The following is a 14,975-nucleotide window of genomic DNA, read 5'->3' as shown; positions in this document are numbered from 1 at the left end:
GTGCTGTAACATGGATGCGCCTTGAATATGGACGGAACATGACAGAATTATGGGACGTGGAATAGCCAGACACAGAATGATGAATACAGCTGATTTTGCTTACACAAGATACCTAGAACCTTCAGAGTCATAAAGACAGAAAGTGGAAAAGTAGTTGCTGGGAATTGGGGTAGGGGCTAGCCAGTGGCCATTGTCTCTTGAGTGGTGTTCTAATTTAAAATTATTAGAAACTTCTGGGGAATACAGTGGTGGGGTTTTCACAGCAATGTGAAGGCACTTAGCAACACTAAATTTTAGACTTAATAATGGCAAACTATATGTGTATGTATGTATATATATATATAATTATAAAACTGTTAGAATGTATTTGGTAGGCCAGCATAGCTTCCTAGTCTTAAAAGGTTAGAGAGAATGTATTCAGACTGAATACAAAGGATAACATGAGCTAGTTCTAAAAAGCCAAGAGGGAAGGGCTGCTGACACTCCCTAGGGGGAAGTCATCTCTATCCTTGCTGCACATCTGGCCTCTAGTGACTGTCTTCCTCATCTGCATCTCCTAGTCTCACAGCAAGAGTGGTGCAGTTCGCATCTTGAGCAAGCTGCTAGCTCGTTGTGTTAAGGGAAACAGCGCAGTGTGCTGAGTAGCAAGACAGAACCATGCAAAGGCAACAAGAGAGAACTTTGAAAGGCAAAGTAATCCAGAATTCAAAAGCTAAATTTAAGAGAAAAACTATTCCAGAGTAGAACAAAGCTTTTGGGGGCTCTAGCAGTGGTAAAAGCCAAAGTAAATAAAACAGGCCGTCTCAGAACTGCTTATTTGTGTGGTTTCCAGAGTGTCAATATACATGCAGATTTTGCCTGACTACACCAAGAGCCAATAAAGGTCATGGAAGTAAAAACAAAAGTCAGAGCCCATGAGCCTCTGCCAAGCTTCCTCTCCACTTTCTCAAAACTAGAAAAGTGAGTGAGAGGTGGCAGTCAGGCTCCTCCCGCCTTTCAACACACACATACACACACACAGACACATACACACATATGCACACACGCACAAATTTTCTTTCAGCCCTAGGAAATATAATTTAAATTGACAATGAATGTTACCCACAAAGGAGATTGCTTCCTTGTTTTAATATATATTTTATTTTAATGCATAATTGTACCAAAGTCAAAACGGAAGCTTTTTTTTTTTTTTTTTTTTTTTTTTTTTTTTTTTTTTTTTTGTAAACTGACCTGCATTGGGGTACAAATAGATTATCTTTGAGTTCTTCTCATCCTTATTAAATCCAGTCAGCCAGGTCCCTGAACACCACCAGGCTGTGAATCCACTACCATGCATATCACTCAAGGCATTAGGTGGATCTGGGTGACAATTTATACCAGCTAGGAAAGTAGCTCTATTCTTGGGGACAACCTTAGTAATTAGAAGTTCACACAGTAGCCACATCATGGGATAATTTAGGGTTGGGGTAAGGACAGAGAGAAGAAAGTAAATTCCACACAGATGTTCACATCTGTTGAGTTGTTTCTCCAATGTCTCACTGCCAACAAAAAGCAGAGTATAGTCTGCTGTCAGGCTAAAGTTCATGGTTTAGCCCCTCTTCTCTGTTACCTATTGGTTATGTTAGTTAAGAGGGCAAGGCTCTGCACTTTTGAGTCCCTGTACCTGGTCTTCCCCTTTTTACCTGCCCTGTAGGTCTTTCCTCTCCTGGGAACCAAGGTCCCTGGCTATTACAGTTAACAGTATGACTTCACTACCATTACTGATCATGATAAGTGATTAAATTCACCGAGGGTCAATGGCCAGAACTCACCTGAAAATTCTGTAAACCTTGTTTCATTTCAGTGCTGTTAAATATGCTGTGGTGATTGATCCTCAGCAGTTTGAGGTCACCCTTTATTCATTAAGTATGTGAATAAGTCGTGGAACTTTCCCAGCTCCTGGTTTCTTCATCAGAGAGTAAAAGTCACCCATCCAAGCGAGTGGTTGAGAAAACTAAATTACAATGTAGAGAAATGATTAGGGCATGGAGTAAATACTGACTATTCATTATTACTCCTCCTAATACAGTAGTATTGACTAGTCCTTTCTTTATGCTGTGCAATTCCTGTATTACCCTTACCGCTGCACACTAGGGAATTTTCCCTTGGTTTAACTTAAAAAAAAATCCAGTTTCCTTCCCTGAGTTGAAACCCCAATTCGAATCTCTGTCCACTGACTGGCTCCTTGGGTTCCAGGTTCTGTTCCCGGAGCTGTATTTTGCCTCCAGCTACTGCTCAGTTGCTTCTGGGATGCTGCATGCCACTGGCTTCTTCTGGATATAAGACATTTTTCCACTTGATTGTTAATGTCTCCATCATTGCCTGGTTCAACCTGCTCCATTGTTGACTCCAGGCCAAGATGCTGGAGTCCATCTTGCTCAACAGGCACTTCTTGTCCTTCACTAATAGCTACATTTGAAATGCTGCTCGCAAACTGTGAGGTCAAAATCTCACCTAAGGTACAGTTTGCAGCATTAATGTTATGGAATAATCGTGGATTAAAAAGAATTGCTCCACCCCATAGAAAATACCACATGATATATAGCTCATACATCATCTTGGATTCCCCTGACCTTGTCTGCCCTCCCTTCTAGGCCATCAGCTCCTCTTTGGAACCTTCTGCGGCATGTCTTCTCTGTGCATACATGGTCTGTTCCCTGGAACCAACTAAATGCTTATCCAGAGAACACTGCACATCTTTCTTGGTTGCCATTGTCCAGTCAGGAAGTCACCTCCATGCCTACAGTTTTTGGTTGCTTGTACACTATGGTCCCAGTTGAAACCCCACATCACAGGGTATAGGATTCACCATCTTCACTTCAGCAGTCAGTTATTACATCTGGAGGGGCAGGATAATTAACTGCCTATAGGGTTGACTCGAGCTAATCAAAACCAAGGACAGAAGATGCAAACCGGAAGTCCCCCCCTTCCCCTCACCCCTCTTTTCTTTCCTTCACACTCCCACAGGCACACTTCTCCAGGGTGGCTCAGAAGATGAATAGTACAACACATTAAATGTCATAGTCTCTCTGTGGTTTATTCCGAAGCAGTGGCCAGCATGGCAACCTAATGCTTCTTTCTTTACAGATTCTCCCCTCCTTCTCCCTCAGTCCCACTGCCCTGAGATGACACCCAGTACACACAGTTAAAATGCTTCATTAATGCCCAAGACCCTGCTTTCCAGGGAACTCAGGCTAAGATAACTGTAAACAGAAATATTAGGTATATTCTTTAATATAGTTTAATAGAGTTTATTATAGTTTAATAGAGTTCAGTATAAAATGTTCTTTGAGATCTGATGTCAAAAAGGAAGAAATTGGGGCTGGAGAGATAGCCCAATGGGTGAAATGTGATATGTGGATATGAAGACCTAAATCCAAACCTCAGACCCAGGTTTAAAAATGAAGAGAAAAAAGACAAATGTGTGTGGTACATGCTTAGAATCGTGCACAACACAGAGGAGATGGAGCCAGGTGGGTCCTTGGGCTCACTGACCAGCCTAGCCTACTTTGGGAGGTCCAAGCAAGCAAGAGATCCTGTCTCAGTCAATAAGGTGGATAGAGTTATAACACAATGTTATTCTTTGGCCTACACACACACACACACATACACACACAGACAGACACACACACATCCATAGACACACACACAGATATAAAACAAAGGGAAGAAATGGACTCATGAACCTTAAGTGATTTGAAGAATTATTTAGATTCGTTTAGTACTTGCTAAACAGGTCGTAGTATTATTAGTTTTCTCGTTTGGCTTGGTTTTGAGAGAAGATCTTTCTTTGTAGTCAAGGCTGGCTTTGAGCCCCAAACCTACGTTCTTCAGCCTCTTGAGTCCTGAAATCACCACACCCAGGAACTCATGCTATAGCTTTACACAGGTGAGAAACCCAAAATATAACATAGTTAAATCGCAATCTAAAGATACACAACCTTGTCACCAAGAGGTAGATTCAAGTCTTACTAAGCCATGGCTCTTAGTTACTAGTTTTAAAATAATTCTATGAAAAATTCAATAAGGTCAGAGAATCAAGAAAAATGGATTTTTCTGAGTCCAAATTTCACCGTGAACGAATGAATGCATAAAAGCAGATATACTAGTTGTAAGAGGAGTGGATTAAAGTTCTTTTTTATTATCCTAATTTTATTTTTTATTGTGTGCCCATGTGTAGATGTATGTCCATGTGTCTGATATGTGTGTCTTCGTATATATGTCAATGTCTCTGTGTGTCTAATGTACATATGTGTCTCTGTGTTTGTATGTGTGGGTCTACATGTGTATCTGAGTGTGTATGAATTTATGAGTTGAGCTCTGAGGACACTTTCAGGACTGAACTGACATCACCAGACTTGGAAGCAATCTCCTGTCTTGTTGGCCTAGATTATTGCTTTTAAGGTCATTTCTCCCCACACAAACTTTGACCTCACTTTCCCCGCTTCAGTACAGGGCGCCCTAATATTACTTGACCAGCATCTAACCCAGTATTTCCCTTCCATTATTTGTGTTTGCCAACAAAGTAAAAACAAAAGCACTTTGTAGATAAATGCTTTCATTCTCTAACTTCAGAGATAAGGAACTTAGAAGCACAAATCCATGAATCTGGTTTAGGAATAAATATTAAACTCTTTCCTGTTTTGGTGGAGAAGGAGAGTTAGTGAACAAGAAAGTGCAGGGTGCTTAGGAGGGATAAGGGCAGTCTGGGAGCAGGGAAGATGCTTATCCATGCACATGGTTTGTTCCCACTTCTTCACTGTTCGTTTTCATCTGAGAACAAGCAGAGACAGCGAGGCATTGGTATCCTGGAACGCCATGCCCAGCAAGTCATAAAAGCACTTGTGTCTGCACAAAATGCTTAAATAGAAATGTAATCCAGTATAGAATATTTATTTAAATTGGACAGAATTCCCTGTGGAATGACAACAGTGGCTTTTTCCTTTCTCTCTCTCTCTCTTTTGTTCTCTCTCCTCCCTCCCTCCCTTCCTCCCTCTCTCTCTCTCTCTCTCTCTCTCTCTCTCTCTCTCTCTCTCTCTCTCTCTCCCCCTGTTTAGTTAGCTCACAAAATAATGATTCAATATGATGTTTTTCTACATATTTGTCATTGGACGTTGCTCATATTTTCCTACCTATTAATCCCCAGCCTTTCTCCTCCTGCAGAAGGTCCTCATTCTCCTCCCAAGTAGTCCTCCTTTGACTTTTCTATATGTGTGTGTGTTGTGTATATTTATTTTTAAGACTAGATTCTTTGTAACAGGTAACTTTGTAAATTTTAATATGTTTTTATTTGCATGTGTGTGAGTGTTTGTGCATGTATGTGTGTGTACCTGCGTATGAGTGGAAGCTAGAAAGAGACATTGAATCCCTCTTTCAGAACTGAAGTCACAGACATGGTAAGACGTCCTGTTTGTTACATGGGTGCTGGAATCTGAAATCTGGACCTTACGACTGCGCAGTAAACACTAGCAGCAATTGCCTTATATCTTCAGCCTGATATTTTCCTTATTTCCTCATAATACCTTTCTTGGTCCCTAATCCTACCCCTTAGAATTCCCACATAGTTCCCTTCTAATTTCATGCCCTATCTATCTATCTATCTATCTATCTATCTATCTATCTATCTATCTATCTATCTATCTATCTATCATCTATCTATCTATCATCTATCTATCTATCTCTATCTATCTATCTCTATCTATCTATCTATCTATCTATCTATCTATCTTTCTATCCATCTGCCTCTCTATCTTCTATCTACCTACTTACCTACCTATGAATCTAGAATCTGTACACAAAAAACACACATGTGATGTTTGTCTTTCTGAGTCTGGCTTATTTTATTTAACATGATAATCTTCAGTTCTGTCCATTCCTGCAAATGAAGTAACTTCATTCATTCTCCACTATGGTGGAGGAAAACTCCATTGTGCAAATGCACCATGCCTTTCTTACCTGTTCCTATACTGATATACATGTAGGATGGTCTCACTATGTGCTGATTGTGCGTAGAACTGCACTAAATGTGGATGAGCATCTCTTTCTGTGGCATACAGAATGTCAGCTGTTTTCAACAAGAGAATTATGACCAGATGCAGAGCATTAGAAATTGGCATATTATAGCTCAAACTTTGCTGCATTAAATCCCGTGAGAAATGTGTCTATAGAATTCACTCTATGACATATAGTCCATAAGTACATGGAACACTTGAGAGGAGGGTCAAGAGGAACTGGGAAGGCTTGAATCAAAAGTTTTCAGTCTTGTCAAATGTTCAAGCATGGCCTTTAAAAATAAGTTTCTCTGTATACATATTTTCAAAGTATCTATTTCACTGTTAATTATGTATGTGCCTGTGTGTAAGTGTGTACGTGTGTGTGGGGGGGATACCTGTACAGGTCAGAAGAAGGCATCAGATCCTCTGGAGCTGGAGTTAAAGGGGATTGTGAGCTGACTGATATGGGTACTGGGTATGATATGGGTAACTTTCCTAACTGCTGAGCTACTTCTCCAGCCCTAATACAAACCCTGTCTGTATCCAATATTCCTTGTAGTAATGTTGCCATTTTTAATGAGGTCAGTGATTTAGGGCTGTTGCTCAAGTCTATGTATGTTGAGACTGCTTGATTAAATAGGAATTCCCTTAGAGGCATCCTGTTTCTCACCCGTTTGAGTATGTGTCTGGTTAACCTTGCTAAATTTAACTTGCCAAACACTTGGGGAAAGAGTACATGACTATCTTCTTTGAACATCTTCTATGGAGTAGAAGAAAACAATTTCATGAGATTTGAAAGCTCCCCACTGCCGCATAATTGAATTAGAATGATTTGGATTTATACAGTAACAATTTAAATTAATATTTAATTTTAAAAACTAGTTTTAGATTGCATTTTTTGTACATTTCTAAAGGCTATTGAAAATCATTTTTATTCCAGTGTTTAGCATCTCGAAATACTAGTTTTTTCCATTTCTGCTACTAAAAACATCACCAACTTAATGATTCAAATCAGTAGTAACATGTGTGTGTACATGCGTGGTGTATACAAATGTGTGCATGCGAAGGTCACAGGAGGACCTTGGTTGTCCTGTTCTAACACTCTTCACCTTATTCCACTGAGACAGGGTCTCTCGCTGAACCTGGAGCTAGCCTGTCAGAAAGTTAACTCAGAATATGCTATCTCTGCCCCGCAGTGCTGGAGTTACAGATGCCTACGTGCTAAGCCCAGGGTGTTTTGCTTTGTTTTGTTTTGTCTTGTTTTGTTTTACATAGGTGCTTGGGACACAAGCTCAGGTCCTCTTGCTTGTGCCCCAGCATGCAACCACTGAGCCATCTCCCCAGTTTCCAACAGTGGCCATTTTTAGTCTTATACTTAGCAGGTCAAAAGCCTAATGTGGACCTCCCCAGGTTAAAGTCATAGTACATCTTCTCTGTGGGCTGCAGCAGACAACAAACTTCTCTCCTCAACCACATTTGACAACACTGAGTTTTATGTGGTTGAAGGATTGAGGTTCCTCTTGTCACCTCCTTTTATTTCTTGGCTTTTCTCTGAAACTTACAGCTGGTCTTTAGAAGACAAAGCCTCTTTGGCTCAAGGTGCTCCTGCTCTGTCTTAAAAGCTAGAGGCGATGGGCAGAATCATTGCTGCTTCTCTCTCTATAGCAAGAAGACGACATTCTTGCCTTTAAAGAGTTGTGGGGTTAGGATGGGCAAACTATCTAGATGGAGTGATCTCCTAATTGCAAGGCACATAATCTTGGTCATATCTTAGACTCTCTTTGTACCGTGAGATAGCATAGTCTCAAGTTTAGAACATGCACATCTTTGAGGGTCCTTCTACCTATGGCATGAAAATACACGGGAATAGGTGATGCACTACAACTCTGCATCATGTGTGATGTTTTCAGCAAGTCTCACTCCTGTAGCTGCTTTCTCTATAGATGGTGAAGTGGCATGCTTACTGGTATGTGGTGCCTAGCCAAGGTAAAGTAAAGACATGGTACAAAATACCGTCTATGAATAAGAATTTCTGTTGTCCAAAGGTCTGTTTATGCCTCAAATTATGCTGGTAAGGGTTTCTTGCTTCCTGACCCCATAGTCTAGTATCTGAATGTTACCAATGGCCATAAAGAATGGCATTGAACTACAGTAAATCTTCATAAGTATGTAGCCTGACCATAGAATCTGCCCCAAGTCCTAGTGGAGCCTACCCACACAGTACGTACCAATAGAAGAGTAAACCTACCTTTCTAATGAATTCATTTATTTTAGTACGTGTGTATTTATGTGTGAGCGTAGTGTACTACACATGTAGGTATGTGCAGGCATGCAGAGGTCAGAGGAGGATGTTGAAAGTCCCATTCTATCAATCTCTGCCATATTGCTTTGATACAGGGTCTCTTACTAGGCCTGTAGACGGGCCGGTGGTTACCAAGTCTCAGATATTCTCTTCCAGTCCATACAACGTTTGGATAACAGGCACACATACAGCCATGTCTAGCTTTTAAATGTGGTTATTATTTTAACTCAGGTGCTCAATTTTTAAATATTTATTTATTTATTTTTGCACTGTGCATAGCCCTTCCCAACACTCAAAGTTACTTACATTTTATTTTACATTTACTTGTTGGCATACTGGCCACGTGTGTTGACAGGGGCATGCTGCTTTGTATATGTGGTGCTCAGAAAGACAACTTGCAGGGGTCCATTCTCTTCTACCATGCAGGTCCTGGAGAACAAACTCACCTCCCCAGGCTTACATAGTGACCTGTCTTGCCAGCTTCAATGTTACTTTTAAGCAGGCTCCAGTGAAGACTGGATTTCATCCAGGTCTGTCTAACTTCACTGCTGGTAGCTCTTGTTCTTAAGACTGCCCCATTGATTGCACTATTGGACAGCTGTGGACATGTAAATCATCTCCTGCCTCCCGGCTCTGTTTAGCACAGAAGTTGGAGCTTCTCCACCTTACAGTTGTGTCAAACCAAAGATCTCATCCAGTTCCACGGGCAGTGGTGGTACGGTGATGTTCTGACCAGGTGACTCTGAGCTCCCTGAGATACAACTAAGTGGTTCTGGAATCCTGTTAGTTACACTGTAAAAGGCAATGATCACAACAATAATAAGCCTTTTATTACCACTCTAAGACCTGGGGCTTTCCAGGTCCCATTGTTCTGTGTATGTTAGCTCCGTGGATGTCTGTGGATGCTGTTATTAAACCAATTATCAGATGAAGCAGATGAGGTGAAGGGACTCACCCATATCTATATAGCTGGTCAGTGAGAAAGCTGAGACATGAGCTCAGATTCCTCCTGTTTGAGCAAGAAGCCAAATTATGCCTCAGCGTATTCTGTCACTGAATATCTAGAATGATCTTTGAATACATATCATACCTCTGCGTTTTCAAAACTTTTAGCTTCAAGTTTAGCTTATACTTCAAAGCCATAATCCATTTCTAATCTTAGGAAAGATGCTAGGTATTGTGGGTAGCCCACCAAGTTTTCATGCTTGAGCCAGGCCCTATGCTCGAAGAAAGGCTATGAAGAACCTATGTCCTTACGGGGAAGTAAAAGGCTGGTTCCGATAAGTGTGAGAGGGAAGTGGTTAAACCTTCTGGGTCCTGCTCTTCACCCTGTACAGACGGGGTAGGGACAGGGAGTGTAGACCTTGGATTTGCACTCTGACCTGTCCCCCAGGCTCTTCTTCCTGCGCCATCAAGGTTTTCATTCCTGTCAAGGGAAGCTAGGCATGGTGGTGCATCCCTGTGACATTTGAAACAGGAGCGTCACATGTTTCTGTCCAGCCGGGGCTGTATAGTGAAAACCTGTCTCAGAAAACAGCCTAAACAAACACCCAAAAACTTGTTAAAAAGAAAGCAAGCAGGACTGGAGAGAAGTTTCAATGGTTAATAGCTCTGACTGCTCCATCCGAAGGCCTGGACTTGGGTCCTAGCAACCAAGTCAGCTGACTCACAATCACCCCTGCTCCAGCTCCAAGGAATCCGATACCCCTTGCTTCCTTGTGTCCACGTGCACACACCCACATGCAGATACACATACCTAACCACAATTACAAATAACAATACATTTCAAAACAAACCAAAACAAAAATAGAACAAATAGGAAGCAAATAGATAAGAGGTTGGTGCTTTGAAAAATCAGAATGTAAGCCAGGCGGTAGTGGCGCACGCCTTTAATCCCAGCACTCGGGAGGCAGAGGCAGGCGGATCTCTGGGAGTTTGAGGCCAGCCTGGTCTACAAGAGCTAGTTCCAGGACAGGAACCAAAAAGCTACGGGGAAACCCTGTCTCGAAAATCCAAAAAAAAAAAAAAAAAAGAAAAAGAAAAAGAAAAATCAGAATGTGAAGCACAGAATCTTCACTTTCCCCCTTCCCCTGACTCTTGTGAGGGATTCTACGGAGCTCAGTCTGAAAACCTGTATGAATTGCAATGTTGGTTCTTCTTTCTTTCTTCTTTCTTTCTTTCTTTCTTTCTTTCTTTCTTTCTTTCTTTCTTTCTTTCTTTCTTTCTTTCTTCTTCCTTTTGTCTTTTCCTTTCCCTTTTTGTTTGATGTTTAAACAAGGTGCAATGCAGTGTGCAGCTACTTCAGAAACAAAAGGAAAAGAGCTGGGAGAGCTGGGATTGGACCTCGCAAAAGGAAAGGAATCCCTCCAGGAGAGGACTGTTTGGTCCTGGCCCTGAGAAGACACAGGGGTTTCCCAGCAGCACAAGGGTGGGCGTTCTCAGGGCAAACAGGACAATATGGACACACGGGATAAGGCTGGAATTCCCAAACTATCTTGTCTCTTAAAACGAAAATGGTAACTTGGTGCTGCTCCTCCCGTGTGGAGTGATAGAAAGAGAGGAGGCTAAAAGCAGCCAGACCGAGAGAAAGCCTTTCCAGAGCTTTCCTCTTTGTCTCTTTGATTAGAGAAAGTGGATTTCAGCTGACAACTACGGAAAGCATCTTGAGACTCTAGAATCCTCATTCTTTAGCTCGTGAATGGTGTTTCCCTGCTACATTATCAACAACGAAGGAGAAACTATTCAATACTGTGGTTAAGACGCTTGCTTTCTCCTATTTGTACTGTGTGCCTGGAATCGACATTTTTGGCAACGCCGAACATCAAATACCTTAGCTGACCATGGAAGGCTATTGGGGGAAATCCCCATGTTAATGCTTATAAAACATACTGTCTAGAATATCTCATAGGCTTAATACATGTTAGCTATAAGTATGTATGTGTATGTCCAATAACACATCTTATCTATATGGGAAGAAGTTTCACAAGACAGACTATTCAGGATATAGCTAAGAGTGGTGGTGCCCTCACCTGTAATCGAGCACCGAGGCTGAGGCAGGAGGATAATGAATTTGAGGTCAGTCTAGGTTACAGGGCAAGACCCAGGCTTTTTGTCATTTTGGTGTTTTTTGTTGTTGTTGTTTTGTTTTTGTTTCTTGTTTTTAGGGCATTCAGAATGTATAGACTTTGAAAAAAAACAGACAGTAAGGCAAGAAAAGGTCTGTATTAAATCAGAAGCTATTGTTTCCCAAACAACCCAAGTGGCCCTCTTCTCACTCCTTTATTCCTAGGGATGAAGAGGAGGGAGGGAGCGATTTATTCACTGTGAAGAAAAACACTTTAGCCTGGAGAGAAGAAAGCATGATACCAAAGAAGTAACAGTCCAAGGGTGGATGAAAGTTTGCAATTTTGTGGCATGTTCGCTAACTGCTCAGAAGAAAAATGTTTAAGGAAATGACACTCACTACTCTGGAAGTAATGACCTAGAACACAAGGGCTGTAGCCTTTCCCAACTCCACACTTACACATATCGAATTAGGTGCACTTCTTGGGCTTTTCCTACTCATGCTGAAGAATCTGTGCCTCTGAAGAGAACTGTACATTTTATTCTAAAATTGCTTTTCAGCTCTGTAGACTGGAACACACATTTGCTGACTGAACAGCCTTGCCTTGCAGAAGAACGTCTGACCCCTTCTGGCAAATTAAATACAATTATGCAAACTATGAGGATTTGGACCTAATCTAATTAATATAGTACATATGAAACAGATAATAATTTCCCTAGTGAAAAACTAGGTTGTCTTAGTTCGTGTTTGAACTAAGGCTTAGGAAAACATTGTCCTCTGTAAGGAAAATTTCATTATCTTCCACGTTCTGTTTGCTTAGCCCCATAACAGATGTGTTTAGAAAAATAGGACCAAAATTGGAATCTTCAGATGATAACATTTTTTTTTCAAAATTTACCAAAAAATATTCTATGAATAAGAAAAAAAGAGAGATTTGATTCGGAGATGATTTCATTTTTTTTCTTGCCAAGCACAAACAAACCCGTGGTGGCAAATGCATTCAGTGGGAGATTTCTGCCCACTAAATATAAAAGGTTAGACTCAACCTGGATTAAATGCATCCCGATCAATGCCAATCACAAACTCTCTGAATGACATTTTCAGTCCTGAAGCTGAGAGCACTCCTGTCTGAATGCATGAATTCCATTTGCATTAATCAGTGTTCTGCTTGTACAGCGAAATGAAAACAGGAAGGAATTTCTTTTCTTTATTTTTTTCTATTCTCTTTCACCAAGAGAGCTAAAGAAAAGGCTCTAACTTGTGTGGATCAAGATGCGTGTTTCTCTTTCTTCCTCCCAACAAGAGTGAATTCTGTACTGCAGAGACGTCCTCAGTTATCAAGAGATGCAACGGGTGGACCAAAGCAGATTTTTCTGAGACCCGTGCCTCTGGCCTGATGTCATTGCTAACTGTGTGAGCACTGCCTTGGTCCATTTGTTCCTTAGCTTCTTGTGGAGGGGGGAGGGTTCCACTGCCAACAAGCATGCCAGCTCTCCAGCTGCAAAGATATCCAGTTTACATGGGCCTGGATTTTTTTCCTAGGTAATGCCAATACCATAGAGCCATTTCAACAGCTGTTAGGAGCAGTATTTCCTAGACAATCATAGCCTAGCGAGCTCTTTATTCTATCGAGGAAACTCTGCTGGAGATGAGGGAAGAAACGTTCTGCCAAGAATTCCAACACTCCGTGTCTGTCTTCATCGGCTTTTGCATCTGGAACAGCAAACGTCTTCTCAAGAGGCATGCAATAGAAGCAGCAGTGTGTTTGTGTGTGACTTCCACAAGCAGTCTAATAAACAAGCAGCTTTCTAAGTGGTGATGGTAGCTATTTTGTTATGTCACGAGGTCCCTCCAGCCAGAGCTGAAAGCTTTTGGCTAGTAATGGAGAGTTGCGCAGGGTCATATAGAAGGTAGTTGTGAGGACCACAATCCTATGGCCACATGAATTTTCCCATCACTTATTGCTAAAGATGCAAATACTATATTGTAACAGGAAAGAGGCCCCAAATACTTTACATGAAGAACGGAAGTAAGTCATTTCGTATCTTGAATTTGCTCTACAATGATATGAAGTGGGATGGGTAGCTAAATCACAGATAGAAGATGGACTGTGAACTGGTATTGAAGCTGGGTGGTGGACACGTGGAACAATATTACAGTCCTCTTTAACCGTTTTTTTTTTCTTTTAAGACAAGGTTTCTCTGTAGCTTTGGTTCCTGTCCTCTAGCTCTTGTAGACCAGGCTGGCCTCGAACTCAAGAGATCCACCTGCTTCTGCCTCCCTAGTGCTGGGATTAAAGGTGTGTGCCACCACCACCCGGCTTTTAGCCAAGTATTTTACGACCATTTCCTGAGAAGCTCAAGGTTTCTGTTCCCGGTATCTGTGAACGACTGCTCTATGTTAATGTGTGAAGAACTAAGAATGTATCTTACTGGAGTATGCACTTAGCATGTGTGTAGTACTGGATTTGAGTCCCGGCACCCATTTAAAAAAATAAAAACGACAAGTAATCTTAGACTTCAAAGTTCTTGCATAAGGAATCCAGCCCATGACTGTGTGAAAATGTCCGATAAAGTAAACCGTGCTGATTGAAAAAAAATCTAAAAATCAAAATGTATTTCTTTTTGTGAAAAGGTTTCACTGCGTGGCCCTGACTGTTCTGGAACTCATGCTGTAGACCAGGCTGGCCTCAAACTCAGAGACCCTCCGAGATCCGCCTGCCCCTACCTCCCAAGTACTGGGATTAAAGGCGTGTGCCATCACTGCCTGGCCAAACTGCATTTCTTAAAGTTGCTTGTTAAATCCCTCTACTCAGCCCTTCTCTTCCTCACTGGTTTTCTCAAATTTGATGCTATTTATGTTCACTGTCGGATAGTGATCCGTTTCAATTTTTAAGTGGCAATCGTAATTTAGAATACACCTCTTGTCTATATCAACCACAGTGAACTTGCTCTCAGCAGTGGCTCTGCTTTTCTTTGGCTTTGGCAAGCTGCTCCGAACATTTCCTTCTTCTCATTCCAAAGTGGGGTGATTGGGGCTGACAGGACTAGGGCTTTTCCCATCACCCAGCCTGGAGTTTTACACTAGGGACTTCTAATGCGTGTAGATGTCATGCTTTCTTTCTACACACTTTCAGTAAGAGAACTCCATGTTCTCACAGTTTGGGCAAGGTTGTTTTTAATACTTAACCCCTCTGGGTGTTGAATCCCATTTTCATTTTGATGCCCCCTTGTGTCTTTGCCCCAAAGATAAATTGAAATATCCTGTTTGGTGTGGTGGTATTCCTGTCTGTGATGGCAGGTTGTTTTTAGTTTTTTTTTTGTTTTTTTTTTGTTTTGTTTTTAGGTCTATGCGATTCCATCAGGGCAACTGACTTCCTAATTAGTCCTTAATAACAATTCCTGGAACACTTGTGATGTCAATCCACGCGTCAGCTAGGTGAGTTATATTTGGGGTCAAGGATTCTGTGGTCAGGTCATGTGTGGGGGCTAGCTCTTGTAGTGGAAGAAATTATACTGATCTTCTCACAATAGGTCACACAAAACTGGGATGATTTCGCTTTAGGTTCTCACATTCT

The sequence above is a fragment of the Chionomys nivalis genome, chromosome 18 (genome assembly GCF_950005125.1).
Source record: "Chionomys nivalis chromosome 18, mChiNiv1.1, whole genome shotgun sequence".
In the NCBI taxonomy this organism is placed as follows: Eukaryota; Metazoa; Chordata; class Mammalia; order Rodentia; family Cricetidae; genus Chionomys; species Chionomys nivalis.
This window is presented reverse-complemented; position numbering follows the sequence as displayed.